The following is a 26,250-nucleotide window of genomic DNA, read 5'->3' on the forward strand; positions in this document are numbered from 1 at the left end:
ACCTATGAGTGGAACTGCTTGATCATATGGTAATTATGTTTATTTTGTTGAGGACCCACCACATGTCTCCATAGTTGCGCATCATTTTGTATTCCAACAAGCACTGTTTCAGGTTTCCAATTTACCTGCATCCTCTCAAAGACTTGATATTTCCAGCTTTTTACTATTTATACATATTCCTGTGTGTGTGAAGTGTGGTGTTTCATTTTGGTTTTTAAGTGCAATTTCTGAATCCTTAATTATGAGTATCTGTTGTTCCACATGCTTTTTGGGTATTTGCATATTGTATTTGGAGAAATATCTGTTTAGAGGTCTGGAACTTTATTTTTTTTAAGTTGCAAATGGTTAGGTTTTGGATACTAAAAGTTGTTCATTTAAAGTTTGTTGCTTTAACTTTTGCAAGCAGAAATCATCCAAGTTCCCGAGACACCAGGGATTGTGCTCCACGATGTAAAGACTTTGCTTGCTGTGATTATGATTGTTTTTGCCGGGATGAACATTCCTTTAGAGAATACAAGTACTATGGTACTATAACATTGTCTGGTTTTGTCTAACAGATCTCTTAAATTGTTCGCTGTGACACTAAAATTTTCTTTTTAATATAGTGATCATGATGGCTGTGGTAGAGATCATTAAGAATGTCCAAATGGATGTTCTTACAGAGATGCATATCAGAGTTACTGTAAGAGTCCAGGTGTGATTTGTAAATTATAGAACTATATTTAATACAGCAGATCATTCTTTTAAAGAAATATTAAGGAAAATTGCAAAGGAAAATAATAATGTGAAAATATTGAGAATTGTTAATAGTATAAAGCATTTACATGAAGGTTGGAACTTCAATTTATTTTCAGAAAACGAGACTCAACCTTTATTTTAGAACAGACTTTCTTGGGCTTCAAAATACTACTCTGACACTTCTTTTAAATAAAACATTTCGACTACTGCAGGCATAATTAATATCCTGTCAACAGAGGCAGAGGAAAGCAGGTATTTCCAAATAATACTTTAACTGACTCATGGTTTAGTGATACAAGTATAAATGTTTAAATGTAGTTCTACATAAGTTCTATTATTTTATCAACCCTGCAGCAACCTCTCGTTGTGCACCACCTGCTCCAGGTCCTTGGATGAACTTCAGCGGAAGTGGTCACCATGATTACAATAATACACAAGGTAGATATGACAGAAGTCGGGAGAATTACTCAAGGAGCTGTGGTGATTTCTATTCCAGTGATTGTGAGCAAGGTGGTAGAAAAGAACACATCTATCCACCTTCAGTAGATAGGGTGCACTGTGCTCCTTGTGAAGCATATGGTAGCTCAAGTTACAGTGATTCTAGAAAAGGTTTTGGGGGAAGCCAAACTGAAAAAGAAGACTAAAGCAGATATTTAAAATAATAGTTCTTGCATATGAAACCTTGCTTGCATACTGAAAATTAAACTGTTGTTTCTGCACAATTACCTGAGTACCACTACAAGAAATAGGTTGATTTTGTGTGAAGAAGTAGATACTAATTCCTCTGTGAAGTTTTTGAGGTACTCAGATGAAAAGGATTTTTTTCAAAGTAATTTCATAATTTTTAATGCTCTTTGAAAACTTGTGGTTTAGGTGTAATGTCTGTATTAACAGTATCAGAATAAAATTATACTTGTAATGTAAAATACATGATTTTATTGCTATACATGCTCAAAAGCAAATGCAATAGGAGAGTAACTTGTGTTGTTTGTAGAAAATTGCCTTTGTTGGTTTGCACATAAATAGGCACAACCTTAGGCATATGTGAGGTCTCCCTTGGAAACTGCACAAGTTCCCTAATTAGTCTGTATTTCTTTTTAAAAACTTACCAGATTTGGCTCGGCAAAGTGGCTCATGTCTGTAATTCCTGCACTTTGGGGCACCTAGGTAGATGGATCATGAAGTCAAGTTTCAGAAGTCTTCAGAAAGACTACAAAACTGTCTGCCTAACCCTAAAACACTTTTACTTTAGAGGAATAGTAAAAGTCAAAGGAAATAATTAGATATGGTTCATACTAGAGTTTAATATTCTTCTTGAAGCCTTCTGTGACTGAATTCTCTTCTTGAAGCATTCTGTGACTGAAGTGAGACAATGGTAAAGAAAACATAATTTCCACCAAAATCAAAACTGAACCAGCTAGGTTTCCTAAGTAGATAGCTTAATGAACTTAAATGTTCCTAGTTTAAATAGTGGAAAATGGGTGTTTACTTTTGGGAAGTACATTAATATTGTCTTGAAATATTTGACAATGGTTGTTGTAACCAACAGACTAGCAATATATTCTTATCAATAGGAATAACCGAGAAGGATTGAAAATTTATCAGATTATTTTTTTGAGACAGAGTCTAGCCTTATCACCTAAGCTGCGGTGCAGTGACCTGATCCTGACTCACTGGAACCTCCACCTTCTGGGTTCAAGGTATTCCACTTTCTTAGCATTCCAAGTAACTGGCAATACAGGTGTGTGCCACCACAGCTGGCTAAAATTTTGTATTTTTAGTACAGAGAGCATTTCACCATGTTGGCCAGGCTTGTCTTAAAATTTTGATCCCCTCTCTCAGACTCCCACAGTGTGAAGATTACAAGCATGAGCCACCATGCTCAGCCTATCAGATATTGAAGATACGAATAGGAATACTTTAAACATTATGCTTTTTGGAAAATTAAGTATATAAAACAACAGAATAAAGGTTCAGATGTGGGATGACTTAATGGTTCATGAAATTATCTAGTGATAAAAGTATAAAGAATAGGACCCAAAAAAAGTAAACCAATTTAGCTTCCTGAACATACAACTTACAGAAATGGAATATATGCAGTTCCAGAAGTCACTAATTCTTACAATTAACAGAATAATCTGCAAGAAGGAAGCATTTTCGTGAGAAAGTGTTGACAAAGTCATCAATTAACAGAATAATCTGCAAGAAGGAAGCATTTTCGTGAGAAAGTGTTGACAAAGTCATCAATTCTTATAGGGAAAGGATACACATAATGTTAAAGGAAATGTTACCAACTTTGATTTTGAAGGGAGTTATTTATGTTATGAAGTTTTGTTTTCCTTCACCTATAATGTAGCATTGTGAGGATTAATTGAAAAGATTCATCTCCCTAGTCTTGTCTATCTTCACAGTGGCAAGAAAAGAAATGGTGTCTGTCAAGTTGTGATGGTTCAGATCTTTAATCCCAGCATTTTGGGAGGCTGTGGCAGGCATATCACTTTAACTCAGGAGTTTGAGACAAGCCTGGGTAACACAGAGAAACATTGTCGATATAAAACAGACAGAAATTTTCTGAATGTGGTAGTGTATCTATGCAGTCCTGCTCCTTGGACTGAGGCAGAAGAATCGCTTGTGGCCATGAGGACCAGGCTGTAGTGAGCGTGATTGCTCTACTGCATTTTTGCCTGGGAGACAAAGTGAGACCCAGTAAAAAAAATGAACAAACAAATAACAGCAACAACAACAACAACAAAGAAGCACAAAGTATCTATGACACTCTGACCCTGGGAGTTTTGAACCCAAATTATCTCCATGACACATTTTGTGGTAATGATTTAAAGGAATGGGAAACAGAAGCATAAGCTGTAAGATACAATTCATCAACCTTCAAATAGGGTCTGTGTTTCAGCAAGTTAGAGTAAATGGTGAAAAGTCTTTATATAATAAGAGGCAAACCCTTATTCCTTAATTTTCATAGGAAAATTATGCTTTTTAATGAATAATAGAATACATTTTATAGTCTTCGGCCCCTAGGATTGCTATGAGAAAATACATGGACTTGGTGGTTTATAACCAACATTTCCTGTAATCTTAGAGCCTGAGATGCCCAAGATGATGGCATCAGCAAATATAGTATTCTGGCAAGGGCCCACTTCGTGGATTTTAAGCAGCCGTCTTGCTGAGTCTACACATGGTAGAAGGGGCTTGGAACTCTTGGGTTGCTTATAGGAGGGTACTAATAATATTTATGAGGGTGCTGTCTTCCTGACCTGATCAGTTCTAATTGAAGGCCCTGTTCCCCAACCACAGGGCAGCCAATTGACATTCCTCTGTGTTGAGCTTAATGTGTATATTTTAGATGGGGGAGTGAGGATGGCAGTGATGATTGAATGACTTCACTGGTTTGCAGTTTTTACTGTCTCTAGTGTTGCCATCAGGTATTAATGGCATGAAGGTTGTTTTTTTTAAATGTTGATGCTCAGTCATCCAGCTTCAGATTATAAGATTTGGGGACAATTTGGCAGTTTTAGTTTTCAGTGATGCCAGATCACAAAAGGGGAACACAATGTTGAAATTTTACTTTAGAGAGTTGTAGCTATATATTGAATAAAATAAGAATTGAAAATATAGACTAATAAAATTTGTAAGACATCTCATGTGGGTGTTCTATAGTTTTCCACTGAAATGCAATTCTCTCTGCAGTTACTTCTCTTGACTCTTGTTCACAAAATAAGTGTGGTCATACTAGTTTTGTCATTATTTACCTAAATGCAGTAAGAATCGTCATTGACCACAAAGTTCTTTATTTATTTCTTCATTTATTCATTATTTACTTTTTAAATTAGAGACAGTGTCTGGCTCACTGCAGCCTCAACTTCCTGGGCTCAAGTGGTCCTCCCACTTCAGCCTCTGGAGTAACTGAGACCAGAGGTACACACCATCATGCCTGGCTAATTTGGTATTTGTTTTATCAGAACTTGTAGACTGGGTTGAATTTCTCCTCTCTCAAAGTCCCTAAATATTGTGGATTCTAGAACTTGCCCACAAGTGACCTGTCTTTCTCATCTTTTAGGCTAGGAACTCTATTACCAATTATGAGGCCACTTTCCCCAGGAGGGCTTTATAAGTATTGTCCCCACAGTCAAATTTAGTTTTAATTCTGCCTGGTTATATCTGATTCTATGGAAATCATTCCTAAATATATTTGATATTCAGACAAGGCTTGGCAATAAAACCACTTTCCAATAATGTTCTGTTAAAAAAAAAAAAGAATGCTTTTTACTCAACAGCAGAAACGCCTCTATTGCCATAAAAATGTTTATAAAATGTTGAATATCCAGTGAATGTAATGCAGCTCAATTAGTGAAATAGTAAATTCAAGAAAAATACAAATGTATTATTTTTCTTTCTGTTTTTTTGTTTGTTTGGTTTGTTGGTTTTTGTTTTTGTTTTTGCTTTTTTCACTGACAGAATCACCCCCTTTTGCCTGGGGTGGAGTGCAATGGTGAGATCGTGGCTCACTGCAAACCCTGCCTCCTGGGAAAAAGCAATTGCCCTGCCTCAGCCTCCTGCATAGCTAGGATTACAGGTGTGCAACACCATTCCTGGCTGACTTTTTATTTCTAGTAGAGATTGGGTTTTGCCATACTGGCCAGGCTGGTCTGGTCTCAAAGTCCTGAATTCAGATAATTCACCTGCCTTGGCCTCCCAAAGTGCAGGGATTACAGGCATAAGCCACCATGCCTGGCCCACAAATGTATTCATGCACTTAATAATAACAACAACTCTTAATATGTGTCTGTATGCAATAAACCATTTTAAACTAATCTCATTTACTAAATATTTGCATGAGTCGTGAACTTGGTCATCTATTTCTGGGATTTTTAGGAGTATATAATTCACAATGGTGCTCATTTATCTCTAAACCAATTAGAATAGCACCCTTTTAAGTGATACTCAAAATTAATTGGGTAATAACATCTGGTGGTAGAAATATAGCACACACACATAATGTAAATGCAAAAATTGTAATTAGCAGCAACAGATTTTATAGCTCTCCTAAAATTTAGTCATGAATAAAGCACTAGAATAATATAAATCTCACTGGTTTAAATTCACTTTATATTTAATCTAAATTGTGCTTCCGAAAAGTGAGACAAGGTTGCCTATTCAATAAGAGATCTAATACCTTTTTTCTGTGTTGTTAAAGAATAATTTTTCTGAGATTATTTTCCATAATATTTAATCTAGGGAGAAAGAGGAGTGCATTTTACTTACAGGATACATCCAGTGACAGTCTGAATGTCTTCAAAAGCTGGGTAGTTAAAATCCTCAATCTCTTCTAATTAGTCATTTTTCTTTTCCACCTCAGTCAGATAATTTTTTGGAGGTGGGGATGATCCTTGAGTCCCTCAAGAGTCACTGATTACAGAGTGTAAATTTCTCATCCCTATAGTGGGTTGAGAGGCTTAACTAGAAAGAAGAAGGCTTGTTTAGTGGTAGATAGAAGAAGGATGGATGATGAGAGGTTTGAAGTAGGATATGTCAAACTATTCAAGGGAGATGAGTGGAAGATAAAAGTTAGTAAAAGGATGGGTAAGGAGCACAAGTAATAGCAAGGAAGATATGAAAGATTCACAAATGCAGGAAGATACTAAATTTCTCAAAGATCACTGAGGTTTCAAATTATCCTTGTAAAAGCTTCCAAACTCCAGGATGTCTATTTAGCAAAGTCTAAATCCACCAGGGTTCAAAAAGATGGGTTTTAGTTTACTAAGAGATTCATATGGCATAAGCAAAAATCCAGATAAAGAGCAAAGAGGTGTCAAACAGCTTCAATTGAGATAAGGATAGAGTTAGAGAGATACAGAGACAGAGACAGAAATAGAGATACAGAGACACAGACAGACAAGAGAGATAGAAATAGACATATAGAAATAGACCTTGACACAGATGTAGACATAATGATAGAGAGAAACTTCCAGAAATACCAGGCAAATGGTAAAAATACCATTAAGGAAAATGAATCTCAAACATAGGGAGTCAAGAAATAATGTTCACTCAGGAAATATGCTAGAAAGAAGGGCACAAAACAAATGATTCTGCCCTACTATTCATATTGCTGGAGCATATGGTGGGTGGTTTTGCTTGCAGATTTCTGAGGACTCTTCACACTTAATTTGACATAAAACTCTGTGTAAGTCCTGCACTAATTTACATTCTCACCAAAAGGGTGCATGTATATCCTGTTCTCTGCATCCTCACCAGAAATGTGTTTCTTTTGTGTTTTGGATAATAGCCATTCTGACTGAAGTGAGATGACATTTCATCATGGATTTGATTTGGATTTGCCTTATGGATTAGGGATGATGAGGACTTTGTAGTGTGCCTGCTGGGCAACTGTATGCTTTACTTAAACAAATGAGTATTCACGTCATTAGCCCATTTTCATGCTATTTAGTTGTTTGAGTTCCTTACGATCTGTAACTATTCACCCATTATAAGATGTATGGTGATCCAATAATTTCTCCCATCCTCTGTTTAGTTTCCTGTGTTCTCGTGAAGCACCTTAGTTTGATATAACCCCATTCTCTATTTTTCATATTTTTTCCTGTGCTTTTGCAGTCACTTTGAGAACATCGTTACCCACACCATTGTCATGGAGCGTCTTCCTCCTCCTTTTTTGTATTTCTCATAGAGACAAAGTTTTGCCATGTTGGGCAGCCTGGTCTTGAACTCCTGACTTCAGGTGATCCACCTGCCTTGGCCTCCCAAAGTGCTGGACTTACACGAGTGAGACACCGCGCCTGGCCAAAATAATCTAATTTTAAAATCCTTTACGTACATATCAAAGTTCTTCTTCACCTAGTTTATAGAACAGACTTGATTTTGCATCGACCATTCTTGCTTCTTTGGGAATAGGTCATGAGAAGCAAAAGAAGTGACTTAGTTCTGTGCCCCTATTGTTTTTATTTAGCTCATTTCTCTTCTTTTCCTAGAGTGCTATGCTATTTTGGTAAGTAAAACTTTGCAGTATATTTTGAAGTTAAGTAGTTTGATGACTCCAGCTTTGTGCGTTTTACTGGTTTGCTCTGGATCTTCAGGATATTCTTCGACTTCACAAGAATTTTAGGATTTTCATATTGTATTTGTATGAGGAATGGGTCATTGATATTTTCACAGAGTTTGCATAGAATCTGTAGATCACTTAGGTAGTATTGTTGTGAATATCATTTAATCCTTGTGACTACATGCACAGGTTCAGGGACAAGTGACACCGGTGTTCACATCAATACTTAAGTGGGACTTAATGCCCATCAAGAGTCCCTCCCTGGACACACACAGAAGGTCTCCTGACACTTGGCCATCTCTTCAATTTCCTCCCCACTGTGAGTCCAGTATGGTCATCCAGATTCCCTGTGTAGTGGCTTGTATTGCTGGGCATGCCATGTATGAGTGATGATGGCAGATGGAAGACAGCATGTTAAGAAAGCCTGGGGTCATCACAAAGTATATGATGGGCCTGGGAGAGCCATTGTGGGAGCACATAAATGTAGACAAGCCTGGGATGGACATCTGCATAGAGGATGAGAGGGCCCTAGTTGAAACCAAACTCCACCTTAGGTTGTAGCAGACCTCAGGGCAGAGAAGGGAGCCAGCAAGGGATGATGAAGCAGCTACCTATTGAGACTTGCTTCTCTCCCACTGAACTTAGCCACTTATGCTCTTAGGCAGCTTAAGGTTCCATAATCCTGAATTGTTGATGTTACTGTTCCCTGATGAATCTTTCTCCCTCAGCCCATGGATGGCCTGGGTTTGCTTATGGCAGTCTCTTCCCTGAGCTTTGTGTTCTCCATGTGTGTCCCGCTTCAGCACCCACAGGGCTCTCAACCCTCAACACTGGCCTCCTCTCTGTTCCCACTCTAACTCCCTCAGGTAGTACTACAGGGAATTAAGCTACAGGCCCAGGCATACCCTTCCACATACTGCCTCCTCTACCATGCCTGGAGGCACTCCTTTCCAAGAATGCCAAGACGATATTCCTTAATATTCACTTCAATGCAGAAGTAAATGTGACAAGAGGAAAACTTCATCCTGCTACCGGTACCTGGAATGGCTGAGTTCCTCCACCTGACTGACTAAGAAGGAGAACGCGGAGAGAATCAAAGTGACCATTTCATCTAATCTAGATGGGCTGAGGTGGCCTGCTAGCTAGGGTGAAGCATGTTTTCTTCTTCTCAGCTCTCCTGCTCAGACACCCCTTGATGTATATCAACCTAAGTCAGAAACCTGACCTATTCCTCAGGCCCAATCTCCACAGCCTGACATGTAATTCTTCATGCTTTATGATCCGAGGCAACTTATGGATGTGAACCTTTGGTTTTTGGGGTTAACCTGCTGGAAACAGGCATGGGGAGTGGGGATGGTTGAATGGCTGGCATGGGCATGCAGACTCTTCTTCCTCCAGTGACTTTCCAAAATAAAAGTGCCCTTCAGAATTCTGCTATGCATGAAGAGTCCTTGGCCCCCTTATCCTCCCTTGTTAGTGATGATGTTTTCTCCCCATCCCTACTACATGTTCTCAGAGCACCCACAAGCAAGCTGCCCTCACATCTACAGGAGCATGGCCTTGTATTCCCTCCTGTCCTCCATCCCCTGTGTTCTGGCTAACCCCCTGTGCCTCTGGCCTGGCCGTGCACCACCCCTCCTTGGGATGCCTATCACCCACCCCCAGCTACCAGCCATCCCTAAAGGGCAGCTGCAAGGCTAAGGCTCATTCCCCAAAGCAGGGTATGCCCTGGGGGTTAGGGTGTTCATGGAGCCCAGCTCCAAGAGAAGGATGTTTAGAGAGTCCATTGCTGGTTGGAGCCAAGGCCAGACAGTGCCCTCTGATCCTTTTCTGCCACTTGGTGTTGGCCTCTTCCCTGGCCACCACCTGGATTAGGTTGTCTACCACTAGCACCGCCTCCTGCCGCAAGATCGCCTCCTTCCCGAAGGTCTCCTCCTCCCTCTGCACTCCTAAGGCCCTCTTCTGCCTCATGGCTGACCATAGGAGGAGGCTCCAGAGCTTCTACACACCAGGGCCTACTCTTCCCATCCCACACAACCTTGACAGCTGGCCACTGGGGGCTGCTCCCCTGAAGACCCATGGGCCTTCCCCTGCTGACAATCCTGTGCTACACCTACGTGGACCCAGTGTTGTTAGGAAGCCCTGCAGGTCCTGCAGCCCACTGCACTCCCCTTGGGGCCCTGGGTCACTACAAGGTTACCTGTGTAGAGGAGCCTAGGAGCAAAAGGCCAAAGTCCTGGTCTTGCAGAAACCTGCAGCAGGCATCGTGGCTGCAGCTGCACTTGTGGGAGCCTCTGAGTCTCCAAGGCAGTGCACAACAGCCTCCACACAGGCCATCAATGGGCATTCCTGGCTGCTGGCCTCCAGTGTGCCCAGGGCACTGGACCAGAAGACATTAGGAATGCTCCTGGGAATATAGCATCCTCAGGGAGGAAGCATGGTAGTGGGAGCCTGTATTTGCCTAGACCTGCGAGACAGTCGGTGGAAGTGGACTGTTCTGGCACTTCCCGTGTCCTTGATATAAAGTCTGCATGTGGGATCTTTCCGCAGTAGGGCAACCGTCATCCCAAAGCGACCCTCACTGTTTGTCCTACTCAAAAGCATCTTTATTTTCTGTTTCTCTGCTCAGGTTGGTCTTTAGTCAAAAACCCAAAGACAGCGAGGTTTCTGGATGTTGTCTGTAAATGGGGATGGGTTTTCTATATGTTGGTAGTGAATTATGGGAAGAGACAGTAGGGAAAGAAATCGCTAGTGTTATTAAGAAACGCATTTTTGTAAACTCATTGTTTCTTGAGGATTCTTCCCTTTACCGTCGGCCATGTCTAACAGGTGGGTAAGTTGTGGGACAGCGAACTAGGGCGCCGTTGTTTTCATGTTCACTTTTTATTATAGCGGTTTTTCTTTGAGAATGTGGCCATAATTTAAATATTCAGGCAATATACTTAACCACTGTGATTAAAAACTTGTCCTTTTAGTCAGCACATGTCAAATTTCTGATTTGCTTGGCAGGAATTATCAAATTTGGATGTAAATTGCGTTACTTTAGTGTAGGTAGAACTCTGGGGCCATAAATAATCAAACTTTAAATTTGTCTCTGTAAAGCCTTGAATTATCTCCCTCCTTTTATGATAGTATTTGAAACATGTTTCCTGTATCTCTGGTATCGTGAATAATTTAAACGGAATAAGTGAGTGTAATTGAGATAAATGGCAATAGTCTAAAACAGAAACAAAATAATCTCATGCTTAAGTTATTTTTTAAATCTGGCTTGCTGATTTACTCTTGTAAACCTGGCATTCTGGGAGGTGATGGTGTGAGGATGGCTTGAGATCAGGAGTTGGAGAACAGCCTATGTAACGTAATGAGTTCCTTTTATCTGTTGCCATTTTGGCACCAACGACTTGTTTAATGGAAGATGATTTTTCCCCAGAGGGGTGGGTTTGGGGAAAGGCTGTAAGTTGGACACAGTGGGGAAGATGGTGGGTGTCAGGACCCCAATGGGCAGGGGGTGTGGCAGGGCTTCGGGTCAGAGCAATGTGATGGGGGCAGGGACTGGGCAGCGGATCTGTGAGGAGGACAGGGCATGTCAGGGGAAGGATAGGTAGGATGGTTTCTGGATGAAACGGTTTCACCTTAGCTCATCCTCATACATTACATTTTCATAAGAAGATGCCACCTACATATTTTGCATGTGCAGTTCACAGTAGATTGTCTGTGAGAATCCACTACCTCTGCTCATCCCACGGGAGGCAGGGCTGAGGCAGTACAAGTGGTTCACAATCTGTTCTGTATCCGAGTTGCTAACAGGCCAGAGCCAGGTACCCGTTGGAGGTCAGTGTTCGGAGATCCCTTATCTCTTGTATATTTCAAATCACTAAGAGTTTGTAAAATATTTAAAATATTCTCCCACAAGAAAGCATGTAATTTAATTGAGCGAATTCAATCATTTATCAAAATATCAGACATGGCATGGTGTTTCACCCTTGAAATCCCATCAATTTCACAGCCTCATGCCCACAGATCATTTGAGCCCAGGAGCTTAAAACCAGCTTTGGCAACATGGGGAAACCTGTGTCTATTAAAACACACACACACACACACACACCCCCACCCAGCTAAGGTAGCAAGTGCCTGTACTCCCAGCTACTTGGGAAGCTGAGATGAGGCATGACCACTTGAGACTGGGTAGAGGACACTTCAGTGAGCAGTGTGCTTTGTCGAAGGGAAAAAGTGCACTTTTTTCCTAGACACTTTGTTGAAGTCTCTAGGGAAAAAAAAAAAAAAGAAAACAAACAAAGAAAATCACATTGTACCTCCTAAATGTATAGTTTTCAAAGTAAAGTATTTAAATGGGGGCTTCCTGAGTATTGCAACTTTAAAAAATCACAATAGCTTTTGTTATCTAAGTTTTAAAAACGAGTTTTTGTGAGGTATGCAGTAAAATTCAGCATTTGTCCACGAAGACAGTGCTGCTTTTGCTCTGTATGTTACACGTTTTTCATATTTCAAGTAAGAAATACTGAAAAGGTGCCAGCCTCTGTAAGCATATTTCACTTGAGTTTTCAACACAGTATGTAATAAAATTTTATCTTTTTGGCTTCCTTATTGTTATTTAAATGAAGATAATTTTTTACAATTACAGCAAAATGTTGGAAGGGAATCAGCCTGGCGAGCTGTTCATTTGTGGTCTAAGTAGATAAACCAATGAAAAGATGCTTAAGGCAATATTTGGGAAACATGATCCCTTGTTGGAAGGTAACTCTTAACACCAACATATATTTTCATATATTCTGTATATATTTTTTACCCAAGAAAACATATACTCAATATATTTACTTGAGTACATAAATTCAAAGTGATTTTTTGTTTTATTTTGTTTTTAAACTGCTGTTTTGAAGTTTCCATTTGATATTTGAAAAATTCTCATGGCCTGCAGGTGACGTTTCTGTGGTAAGGGTCACCTACTATTGTGAAACGAAAATGAGCAAAAGTAAATTATTTGTGCAGCCAGCGAACAAAATGAAATAAAATAGGCAGATTATGTGGGTGACCTAGTACTAAGAATCATAGTAACTGTGTGAAATGCAATTTTTTTATTTCATGTAACTCTTAGGTATTTAATACTATGGTGAGTCTGTTACAGATATGTAAAGTGTTTTCATATATTTTAGTTGCTTGGAAGAAAGGTCAAATAAACAAGTGCAGAGGCTTCACATTTATTACTTTAGAGAACCCTGCAGATGCTAAGAATGCTGCCACAGAAATGAATGGAAAGGTAAGTGTCCCTAGTGAATAATATCCTATTCTGTTTTTCAATTAGCAGTATTACTAGGTCTTTTTAGTATTACAAAACATTTGAAGATAGCAGAATGCCATTTGGACAAACATGCTTCAGCCATCTTCTTCTTTTTGCCATATAAATTCAAAAATGCAAGAACTATTATTTTAAATATCTGCTTCAGTCTCCATTTTCCGATTAGATTTCCCCAACACATTTTCTAGAAGCCCTGTTATTTGAGGTGTTGGCTATTCTGCCACCATGCTCACGACCACTGGAATAGAAATCACCACAGCTCGCTGAGTAACTCTCCCAACTTCTGTCATATATATCTTGTGTATTGTTATAATCATGGTGACTGCTTCCACCAAAAGTCATTCGAGGACATGGTGCAGGTGCTGCACCATGAGAGGTCCCTGAAGGGTTGATAAAATAACAGAACTTATGTTGAATTACATTTAAACATTTTTACTGGTATCACTAAACCATGAGTCAGTTAAGGCACTATTCAGCAATGTCTGCTTTCCTCTGCCTCTGTTGACAGAATATGAATTGAGACTGGCATGAACCAGTAGTAGAGATGGAGTTTCACTGGTCTCGATCTCCTGACCTCGTGATCCACCCACATCGGCCTCCCAAAGTCCTGGGATTACAGGTGTGAGCTTCCACACCCAGCCAGTAGAATCCTCTTGCAAGACAGAAAAGTTCTCTGAGTCCCCACCCGACTCAGAAGTCCAGCTGGCTTCACCTCAAAATCAATCCTAAAATACTGAGTTACAAGCATTACATCTAAACAGATGTTTTCAAATGGCATGAACCCGGGAGGCAGAACTTGCAGTGAGCCGAGATTGCGCCACTGCACTCCAGCTTGTGTGACAGAGTGAGACTCTGTCTCTGAAACAAACAAACACACAAACAAAAAAAACCGATACTGGGATGGGAGGCCAAAGTAAATGCTGAAATGACTGAAAATGAGCGATTTACCTGAATGCTTAACTTTAAGATTGAGAAACATATTAGAATTGACACATTCATGGACATATTTATTGATTGATAGCTTTTATTATAGTTTCCATCTTACTAGGTGAATTTCAAATTATTGTGAAGAAATACTTGACCTTCTAATTGTAGATAGAAGAAGTAATTACAGTGAGGCAAACATTCCATTTAATGCTTTGTTTGCTAGATAATTCCTCTTAATTTTTCTTAAAGGTCCTGACAGTATTCTTTGATGGGAAGCTTCTTAATCTAATGAATCCTTCCATATCCTAGGTCCTTTTGCATTTGACCCCTGGTGTTCCATGGTAAAAATTGCATATTCGGGTTCTTTGTTAGGTTGGAATCTTGCTCTCACCAGGCCAGACTGCATTGGTGAGACGATGACTCATTACAGCCTCAAATTTCTGAGCTCATGCAGTTCTACTCTTTCAGCTTCCTGAGTTGCTATGACAAGTGGCATGCACCACAACACCTATCCAGTTTTTCTTTCCGTATTTTTGTAGAAACAGGACCTCACTACATGTAACTAATGTCGTAGTTGACATTAACGCCCTGGGCTCAAGTGGTCCGCCTGCCTCAGCCTTCCACCCTGGATAGCAATGTGAGCTACTGTGCCTGGCCACCCAGTTTCTGTGACCCTGGTGGTAATGCTTATGGGCAAGGCATTCTTACTGGTTATGTGGTGATACTACAAGAAGATTTAGGAGAAAAGCAGTCACTGGACTTAAATACTATTTATAAGAAAAGTAAGACTTGAAATGTAGACAGGAAGGAGTCCAATATTTTTCAGTTAAGTGGATATCACAGAAATGCAGTGTTGTGAAATAAAGGGGGCTGTATATTTACCATTAAGATTGTGCGGGGATGTTTAAACCTTAACACAAGTTCCTTAGTGCAGGATTTGAAATTATTTGAGGAGAGAATTTAGAACTAAGCCACATGAGGTGAGCAGTGAGATTGAATAGAACTAATAATCTTGAGAAGGAGAAGGGTAAGAATTCAGACTGAACAGAAGAAAGCAAGACAAAAAGTTACAGTTTTCAGCAAAGAAGTTGAGGCACAACAAACTAAAATTCTTACTAAGGCCTACATCATAATATGGAGGAAATGGAAACCTTCCATTTTCAATTTTCCATTTCGTATTAGAGGATTGGTGAAGTTAGATAGTAATTGAGTTCACAATACATAAGCTAGCAGATTTCTACTAAAAGATTAGCCAGTGAACACATCACAGGTGAGAGACTGACCTGTAAGAAATAGCACTTGAAGAGTATATTAAAGGGAAAAACTATTCTATTTTGAATGAGGCACAATAATGTAATGACTTTTTACCAGTATTTTTTATTCCATGTAAAATAAATCTTAGCCATCATTAGAAAAGCTTGAGTAGCAAATTTGTCCTCATTTAAGATAGAGCCAACCACTTAGAGATAAAGGAGAACTTTTATGTATAAATTTCACATTCGGTAGTTCACAGGTTACAGTACTTGTGTGTGTGAGATGGACTGAACAAGGTGGATAAATTTACTTTTTTTAGGTGAGATAGGATGATACATGTAAACTTTAAAATCAGTGTACATTTTGATGGTTTTACATGTTTTCCCTGTGTCATTAATAGTCATCAGTAATTCATATGGAAAGGAAAATAATAACTAGCTAGTTGTTAACAGTTAAGAATGAACTGTTACCCTGAGAATTAATGTTTAGCTTAAGCTGTGTTTAAGAAGAACTGGGCTTGCAGGAGCCAAGAGATTATACAAAGCTTTAAGCTATAATGAGGGTGTCATGAATGTCTGGTAACTCAGGGAAAGAGAAAGAGAGTCAGGGGAGAAATAATTTTTAAAGTCGTTTTAGAGAAGAAACGATAGTATTTGAAATTCTCTGTACTTTACATAATACGTAATCATGTTAAATTAAAGGTCCCATGTCACGTGGAAGAGAGAGCTACGCAGGTCCTTTACGCAGAGAGCCATTCTCCTCCTGGAGAAACGACAGTATGTCACCAAGAGATGATGCTTATGCAACTAAGGATAGGTAAAGGAAAATTGAAAAAATAGTTGATTTTTGTTGTGGTGATGAAATTCACATAACAAAATTAAACATTTGGGGGTTAACAAATAAGTGACATTTAATACATTCTGTGTTGTGCAACAACCACCTCTATTTAGTAGAAAAGCATTTTCATCACTCCAAACTACAACTACACTACCGGTTAAGCAGTCCCTTTCATTTTCTTCCTTTGCGCAGCCTCCAGGAAACACCAATCTGTGTTCTGTTTGTGAACTTACCTGTTCTGGGCATTTCCTTGTATTGGGCTCAAACACTACACGGCTTTTTCTGTCTGTCTCTTTTCTTTCTGCTGGATGCCCTGAAGGTTTATGAACATCGTAGCACTTCACTCCTTACACAAGCCGTTAACTCATTATTTTGTTTGGGTTGTTTCCACCGCAGTATCTCTAGGCACAAATATTAGTTTGAGTACACTTACTCAATTCTGGATATATATGTGTGGAGTTACTTGATCATATGATAATTATGTTTGTTTTCTTGAGGACCCACCACATGTGTCCATAGTAGCTGCATAATTTTCCATTCCAACAAGCACTGTTTCATGGTTCCAGTTTACCTACGTCTTCTCAAAGACTCTATACTTCTAGCTTGTTACAGTTTATAGGCATTCCAGTATGTGGGAAGCATGGTATCACATTTTGGCTTAGAAATGCATTTTCTGAATCCCTAATTATGAGTATCAGTTCCACGTGCTTTTTGGGTATTTGCATATATTACATTTGGAGAAATGTCTGTTTAGATGTCTGGCCCTTTATTTATTTATTTATTTTAGTTGTAAACAGGTTATGTTTTGGATACTAGAAGTTGATCATTTGAAATTTGTTGCTTTAGCTAATGCAAGCAGAAATCATTGAAGTTCCTGAGACACTAGGGATTATACTCCACTATGTAAAGACTATGCATGGCATGATTACGATGGTTCTCACTTTGGTGAACATTCCTCTAGAGGATACAGGTACTGTAAGATATTCTGATTTTGTCGAATATGTATCTTAAATTGTTCATTTTGACACTAACAAAGTTTTTATTTGTTTAATATCGTGATCATGTTGGCCATGGTAGAGATCATTCAGGACCTCCCCATGGAAGTTCTTACAGAGATGCATATCAGAGTTATAGTAAGAGTCCAGATATGGATTTGTAAATTATAGAATTACATTTAATAGACCAGATCATTGTTTTAATAAAATTTAAAGGAAAATTACAAAGGAAAAAATAATATGTTTAAATATTTGGAAAAGTTAACAATATAAAGCATAGGAATCTATAAGAAAATTAGAACTTCAATTCAGTTACAGAAAATGTGACTCAACCTTTATTTTAGAATAAACTTTCTTAAGCATCAAAATACTACTCTTACACTTCTTTTAAATAAAACATTTTGACTATTGCAGTCCCAATTCATATCCTGTCAACAGAGGCAGAGGAAAGCAGACATTTCTGAATAGTGCTTTAACTGATTCATGGTTTAGTGATACCAGTAATAACGTGTAAATGTAGTTCAACATAAGTTCTATTATTTTATCAACCCTTCAGGGACCTCTCATGGTGCAGCACCTGCACCATGTCCTCGAATGACTTTTGGTGGAAGCAGTCACCATTATAACAATACACAAGATATATATGACAGAAGTTGGGAGAGTTACTCAGCGAGCTGTGGTGATTTCTATTTCAGTGGTGGTGAGCACGGTGGCAGAAGGGAACGAACCTGTCCACATCAGTGAATAGGTGCACCATGATCCTCGTGAAACATATGGTAGCTCAAATAACAGGGCTTCTAGAAAATGTGTTGGTGAAATCCAGTTGGAAAAAGGAGACTGAAGCAGATATTTAAAATAATAGTTCTTGCATATTAAACCTTGCTTGCATATTGACAATAAAAATGTTGTTTCTGCATTATTACCTGAGTACCACCACAAGAAATAAGTAAGTTTTGTGTGGAGAGGTAGATACTAACTTCCTCCATGAATTTTTTGAGGTATTCAGATGAAAAGGAATTTTTTCAAAGTAATTTCATAATCTTTAATGCTATTTGAAAACTATCTGTTTAGGTGTAATGTCTGTAGTACAATTATCAGAATATATTTATACATGGAATGCAAAATGCCTGATTTTGTTGCTACACATGCTCAAAAGCAAATTCAATAGGAGAGTAAATTGTGTTGCTTGTAGAAAATTGCCTTTGTTGCTTTGCACATAAGTAGATACAAAAGTAGGCATATGTGAAGTCTCCCTTGGAAGCTGATCAAGTTTCCTAATGAGGCTGTATTAAAAAAAATACAGTCTCAGCTGGGCAATGTGGTTTACTTGTCATCTTGCAAGGTGGCTCCTTTGCAAGGTTGTGACGTTCACTTCTAGGGACCAAGCTGGTCGAATCAAGAAGTCAGGTTTCAGAAGTCTTCAGAAAGACTACAAAAATGTCTGCCTCACCCTAAAACGTGTAACCTTTACAGGAATAGTAAAGGTCAAAGGAAACAATTAGATATGGTTGATACTAGAGTTTGAGACATCCACAACATTCTTCTTGAAGCATTCTGTGATTGAAGTGGGACAATGGTAATGAAAACACATTTTGCACCAAAATCAAAAGTGAACTACCTAAGTTTCTTAAGAACATAGCTTAATGAAATAAAATGGTCCTAGTTTACACAGTGAAAAATGAGTGTTTAGTTTTGGGAGGTACATTAATATTGTCTTCAAATATTTGGCAATGGATGCCCTAAGCAATGTTTTAGCAATATATTTTTACAAATAAGAATAATCTAGGAAGGTTGGGAATTTATCAATTTTTTTAAGATAGTCTAGCTTTATCACCTAAGCTGTGGTGCAGTGACTGGATCTTGACTCACTGCAACCTGTACCTTCTGGGTTCAAGCTATTCTGCTTTCTCAGCAACTCGAGTAACTGGCATTAAAGGTGTGTGCCACCACAGCTGGCTGAAATTTTGTATTTTTAGTACAGACAATATTTCACTATGTTGGCCAGGCTTCTCTAAAAATCCGGATCCATCCTCTTCTGCCTCTCAAAGTGCTCAGATTACAAGCGTGAGCCATCACGCTGAGCCTATCAGATATCATTGAAGATATGAATAGGAATACTTTAAACATTATGCTTTTTGGAAAATTAAGTGTATAAAACAATAGCATAAAATTTCTTATAGGGGATGGCTTAAATATTTAATAAATTATCTGATGATAAAAATATAAAGAATAGGAACCAAATAAGTAAACCAATTAACTTTCCTTGAACATAAGACTTAAAGAAATGGAATATACAAAGTTCCATTTTTTGTAGTCCATAGTTCTTACAATTACTGGAGTAATCTGCAAGCAGGAAGCATTTTCATGAGAATATGTTGACAAGATCATCAGTGTTTAAAGGGAAAAGCTGCAAATAATTTTAAGGGAGAAGTTAACAACTTTGATTTTCAAGTAAGTTATTTACATTATGAAGTTATGTTTTCCTTCAACTATAATGTAGGACTGTGAGGATTAAATGAAAGGATAAAACTCCCTAGTCTTTTCTATCTTCATAGCAGCATCATAAGAAATGGTGTCTGTTAAGGTATGATGGTTCAGGCCATTAGGATTGCCACGAGAAAATACCTGGACTTGGTGCTTTATAGCAAACATTTCCTGTAAAGTCAGAGCCTGAGAAGCCCGAGATGAAGTCATCAGCAAGTACATTGTTTGGGTGAAGGTCCACTTCCCAGATTTTAAACAGCCGTCTTGCTGAGACTACACATTGTAGAGGGAGATTGGGAACCCTTGGATTTCTTTAGGAGGGCACTAACAACATTTATGAGGGTGCTATCTTTCTGACCTGATCACTTATAATCAAAGGCCCTGTTCCCCATCCAGAGGTCAGCCAACTGACATTTCTCTATGTTGAGATTAATGTATATATTTTAGATGATGGAGTGAGGATGGCAGTGATGATTGAATGAATTCACTAGTTTGCCATTCTTAGTGTCTCCGCTGTTACCATCAGGTATTAACAGCATGAAGATGATTTTCTTAAATGTTGGTACTGAGTCATCCAGCTTCAGATTACAAGGTTTGCGGACAATTGGGCAGTTTTAGATTTCAGTGTTGCTAAATCATGAAAGGGGGACACAGTGTTGAAGTTTGAGTTTGGAGCGTTGTAGCAATATATTGAATAAAACAAGAATTGAAATGTAGACTAATAAAATTTGTAAGATATCTCATGTGGATGTTCTATAGTTTTCCATTGAAACATAATTCTCTTGACTCTTACAGTTACTTCACTTGTCTCTTATTCACGAAATAAGTCCGGTCTTACTAGTTTTGTCATTATTTATCTAAATGCAGTAAGAGTGGTCATTGACCACAAAGGCCTTTATTTATTTATTTCTTCATGTATTCATTATTCCTTTTTAAATTAGAAAGAGTGTCTGACTCATTGCAGCCTCCACCTCCTGGGCTCAAGCAGTCCTCCCATCTCAGCCACTGGAGTAACTGAGACTAGTCTCAGATTGTATTTTGTGAAGCCTCAGGATTAGAAGCCAAGCCAGGAACTTGCCACCAGACTTCACTGTCAGAACCTGTAGATTTGGTTGAATTCCACTCCTCTCAAAGTCTTCAAATATCATGAGGTTCCAGAGCTTGCCCAGAAGTGACCTTTCTCATCTTGTAGGCTAGGAACTCTGTAACCAATTACCAGGCTGGTTTTTCCAAGAGGCTTTATAAGTAGTGTCCTCATGGTCAACTTCAGTTCTTTTTTTTTTTTTTTAAATTTATTTATTATTATTATACTTTAAGTTGAAGGGTACATGTGCATGACGTGCAGGTTTGTTACATATGTATACTTGTGCCATGGTGGTGTGCTGCACCCATCAACTCGTCATTTACATCAGGTATAACTCCCAATGCAATCCCTCCCCCCTCCCCACCCCCATGATAGGCCCCTGTGTGTGATGTTCCCCTTCCTGAGTCCAAGTGATCTCATTGTTCAGTTCCCACCTATGAGTGAGAACATGCGGTGTTTGGTTTTCTGTTCTTGTGATAGTTTGCTGAGAATGATGGTTTCCAGCTGCATCCATGTCCCTACAAAGGACACAAACTCATCCTTTTTGATGGCTGCATAGTATTCCATGGTGTATATGTGCCACATTTTCTTAATCCAGTCTGTCACTGATGGACATTTGGGTTGATTCCAAGTCGTTGCTATTGTGAATAGTGCTGTAATAAACATACGTGTGCATGTGTCTTTATAGCAGCATAATTTATAATCCTTTGGGTATATACCCAGTAATGCGATGGCTGGGTCATATGGTACATCTAGTTCTAGATCCTTGAGGAATCGCCATACTGTTTTCCATAATGGTTGAACTAGTTTACAATCCCACCAACAGTGTAAAAGTGTTCCTATTTCTCCACATCCTCTCCAGCACCTGTTGTTTCCTGACTTTTTAATGATCGCCATTCTAACTGGTGTGAGATGGTATAAAAACAAACAACCCCATCAAAAAGTGGGCAAAGGATATGAACAGACATTTCTCAAAAGAAGACATTCATACAGCCAACAGACACATGAAAAAATGCTCATCATCACTGGCCATCAGAGAAATGCAAATCAAAATCAACTTCAGTTCTTAATGCCACCTGGTTATATCTGATTCTATGGAAATAATTCTTAAACATATTTGCTGTTTCAAACAAGGCTTGGTAATAAAACCACTTTCCAGTTATGTTCTATTCAAAGTAGAATACATTTTTACTAAGCAGCAGAAATGCCTCTGTTGCCATAAAATGTATATAAAATCTTAAACATCCAGTGAGTGTATCGCTGCTCAATTAGTACATTAGGAAATTCAAGAAGTATACACATGTATTATCTTTCTCCTTTTTTTTTTTTTCCTGACAGAGTCGCCCTCTGTCACCCAGTCTGCACTGAAGTGTTGTGATCTCAGCTCACTGCAACCTCTGCCAACTGGGATCAAGAAATTGTACTGCCTTAGCCTCCTGTGTAGCTGGGATTGCAGGTGTGCACCACCATTCCTGGCTGACTTTTGTATTTCTGGTAGAGATGGGATTTCATCATATTTGCCATGCTGGTCTGGTCTCCTGACCTCAGATGATACACCCGCCTTGGCTTCCCAAAGTGCAGGGATTACAGACGTGAGCCACCATGTCTGGCCTGCAAATGTATTCTTGTACTTAATAACAAAAACTCGTAATATGTGACTGTGTGCAATAAAGCATTTTGAACTAATCTCATTTACTAAACATTTGCATGAGTCTTGTGAACTTACATATCTATTTCTAGGATTTTTAGGAGTATGTAATTCACAATACTGCTCATTTATCTCTAAGCCAATTTGGATAGCACCCTTTTAGGTTATATTGAAAATTAACTTGGTAATAACATCCAGAGGTAGAAATATATCACACACACTTAATCTATATGCCAAAAGTATAGATAAAGGCAAGCACATTTTATAGCCTTCAGAAAATTTACTCATGAATAAGGCAATAGAGTAATATAAAACTCACTAGTTTATATCCATTTTATATTTTATCTAAATTGTGCTTCTGGCAGATGAGACAAGGTTACCAATTCTATAGGAGGTCTAATACCTAGCTGGAATTACAGGTGTGCACCACTATGCCCAGCTAATTTTTTGTATTCTTAGTAAAGATGTGGTTTCACCATGTTGTCCAGGCTGGTCTTGAACTCCCGACTGCAAGTGATCCACACACCTCAACCTCCCAAAATACAGGGATTACAGGTGTGAGCCACCACACCTGGCCCTAATAACCTGTTTTAGACCTCACTGGTTTTTTATTCTGTTTGATCTGTTTTGCTGGTGAGAGTCTCTTAAATTTTTCACTTCGGCCAATGTTTTCCTAGTTCCAGGATTTTATAATTTTTAAATTATTTCTTTTTAAAAATTTTCTCTCAGAAGTTTGTTAGTTCTTTTTCTGTGTCATTTTAGAGATCTGAGTTTCCTGAAAACTGCTATTTTGAATTCTTGATTAGAGAACTCGCTGATAGCCATCTCATTAGTTAGCACTGGTCAGTGGTTTAGTGCTTTGTCCATTTGGGAAGATTATGATTCCTTGTTTGGTGTTATTTCTAGTGGTTATATATCTATATCTTTTTATTGAAGGACTAGTTATTTAGTTCATTCTCTTCTCTGTATTATTTTGTGTTTTATTGAGTATGTTTGCCTTGAGATTTTTTTTACAATACACCTATTGTGGGGGTTTTGCTTGCCTGCTTTTGCCTAGGTCAGTTCCTCTTTTTTGACAGTAGTTGCTTTCTTAAGCCCAGGTTTGCCTTAGCTCTAGCAAGTTTAGAATCACTGCCAGTCCCCTATCAGAGAGATCCTAAAGGGGATATGCTAACAGTGAGGGGAGGCTGGCTATGACTTTGTGCTTAGGGAAATTATGAAATATACCTCCTACCTCATGGTACTGCTGCACAGGCACTCTGGTTTGGCATATCCTGTGACTGAGATGTCAAAGCTGGATGTAGCAGTCCTGCATTTCTGCTTTGTCCCTGGTTGTCCTCAGGAATTTTTCTTCTTTCAGGCATTCACAAGGCTTCCTGTGGGTTAAGACAGACAGGAACAGGTTTCCTGCCAGGAAATCAAAAGTGGCTTGTGTTGTCCACCTCAACTTTATTTAATCCAGTATAGTAACCATGAAACAAAGGATTTTTTTTTTTTTAACACTTGGTTGCCAGCAGACTAGAGGGAGAGTGTCATGAATATAAAAGCCAAACTTTCTTACCATCTGCCTGGTTTCTTTACTTCTCTGTCACCGGGGGAACTGTCTCATCCTCATATTTGAGTTCTGAGGTATTGCTGGTGATAACCTCTGCACTGTATATTGGTTTTTGGTTTCTTATATGTGTTCTCGGGGGGAGGGGGAGTTAGGGTTTGGGGAGAAAGATGCTGACTTCCTTTACTATGTCAGTTTTTTTTTTTTGTGAAAGTACTCTTCTCTAGTTTGCACTTTTTCTACTTGTGTGTAAATTTGTGTTATAATTTTACATTTCTTCTTCATCTATGTGTTTGCAACTATATATTTCTCAGTATTGGTTTTGCTGCATTCCAGAAGTTTCAGTATGTTTTAATTTTTCATTTATGTTCAAGGATTCCTTAATTCCTTGCAGATTCTTCAGTTAGCGATAGATTGTTGAAGAGTGTATTGTTTAGTTTCCAAATATACATTTTTCAGTTTTTAGAAAATGGGACACAGGTGGGCATAGTGGCTCACATGTGTAATCTCAGCATTTTGGGAGTCTGAAGGGGATGGATCACTTGAGATCAGGAATTCAAGACCAGACTGATCAATATGGTAAAACCCCATCTCTACTAAAATTACAAAAGTTAGACACATGTGGTGATGTGCACCTGTAGTCTCAGCTACTTGGGAGACTGAAGCAGTAGAATCACTTGAACATGGGAGGCGGAGTTTGCAGTGAACTGAGATTGTGCCACAGCAGTCCAGCCTGGGTGACAGAGCAAAAACCCATCTTAAAAAAGGAGGGGGGCAATCTCTAGTTTTATTCCATTGTGGTTGGAAAAAGCATTATGTGTGATTTCAATAACCTTAACTATGAGACTTGCTTTGTGGTCTACCATAAAGACTATTCTGGACCCATAAACCCTTTAGAAGAATGTTTAATATGTTTGAGGAAGTGTAGTGTTTTTGTATATGTCCAATAGCCTTCTTTGGTTTATAATGCTGTTCAAGACATTTGTTTTCTTACTGAACTTCTGTTTGGTTGTTTCATCCATTGTCGAAAGAGGGATGTTGATCTCCCCAACTATTATTGCAGAACTGTCTACCTCTTCAAATCTGTTTGTTTTTGTTTCATATATCCTGAGGATATTTTATTAGGTAAATATGTAAGTATAATTTCTTTCTGATGAATTAAACATTCTTGATATTTACATAGTTCCTCTAGCTCTATTTTGGTTACTGTTTGAATTAATTTTTCCCTCTCTTTTAATATATTTAAAAAGTTGTTCTATCAATCTTTGACTTTCAACTGGAGTTTAATTTATCTCTATTTAAGGTAATTACTGATAAGAAAGAATTTCTTTTGCTATTTTTGTCCTTTTTTCCTACAAGTTTGTTGTTGTCATTGTTATTCTTCAATTCCTCCAAAACCTGCTCATTTTTGCATTTGATTGTTTTTCTAGGGTACCATTTTAACTGTTTCATTTCTCTTTAGTATATTTTAACAGTTATTTTCTTAGTGGTCATTAAAGGTATTATAACTAATACCTTAAATTTATAATAATATAGTGTGAATTATCACAACTGAGTGTTTACATTGTATAAAAGTTATTTTCCCATACTGCTGTCCCTCCATTCCTATGCTTTTTTTGGGTCAAAAATTGCTTCTTACACAATATGTACTAATAGCACAGATATATAATTCTTATTTTATTATATATGTCATTTCTTTATTTTATTATTTTATTTTATGTTACTTTACTGAGACATGGCTTCAGTCATGCAGGCTAAACATGGTTCACTACAGCCTCGAGCCCTGGGCTCAAGGGATCTTCCTACCTCCACCTCTCTTGTAGCTGGGGCTAGAGGTACATTCCACCATACCTGGCTAATTTTCTTTATTTTCTGTAGAGACAGGGTCATACTTTGTTGCCCTGGCTGGTCACAAACTCCTGGGCTCAACCAATCCTCCCACCTTGGTTGGGATTACAGATGTGAAATACTATGCCATACCACTTGTCATTTAAATCTAGTAGAAAAATAAAGTCACAGAAACCCCAAATACAATAATATTGGCTTTTCTATTTCCTGGTGTAATTACTTTATTGATGTTATTTATTTATTTATTTGCACATGGGTTACTGTGTATTGTTCTTTCATTCCTTACTTCCTTTATCATGTTTTGTAAGGCTGATCTAGTAGTAATGTACTCCCTTTAATTCTATTTGCTTGGAAATATATTATTTACTCATAAATTTGAAGTTTGATTTTGCCAGACATTGAGTGTATGATTGATTTATGTTTTCTTTCAGCACTCTAAATATGTCACCCCAGTGACTTCTTTCCTCCATAAATTTTAATGAGAAATTGGCTGTTAATGT

At 38.3% G+C, this 26,250-nt stretch overlaps 1 pseudogene; it reads left to right on the forward strand.

Annotated features, from left to right (window-relative positions):
• The window catches only part of LOC144338903 (RNA-binding motif protein, Y chromosome, family 1 member B-like), a 78,712-nt pseudogene extending 60,737 nt beyond the window's left edge, over positions 1–17,975 (forward strand).
• Positions 17,976–26,250: the final 8,275 nt, after the last annotated feature.

Source organism: Macaca mulatta, chromosome Y (genome assembly GCF_049350105.2).
Source record: "Macaca mulatta isolate MMU2019108-1 chromosome Y, T2T-MMU8v2.0, whole genome shotgun sequence".
Lineage (NCBI taxonomy): Eukaryota > Metazoa > Chordata > Mammalia > Primates > Cercopithecidae > Macaca > Macaca mulatta.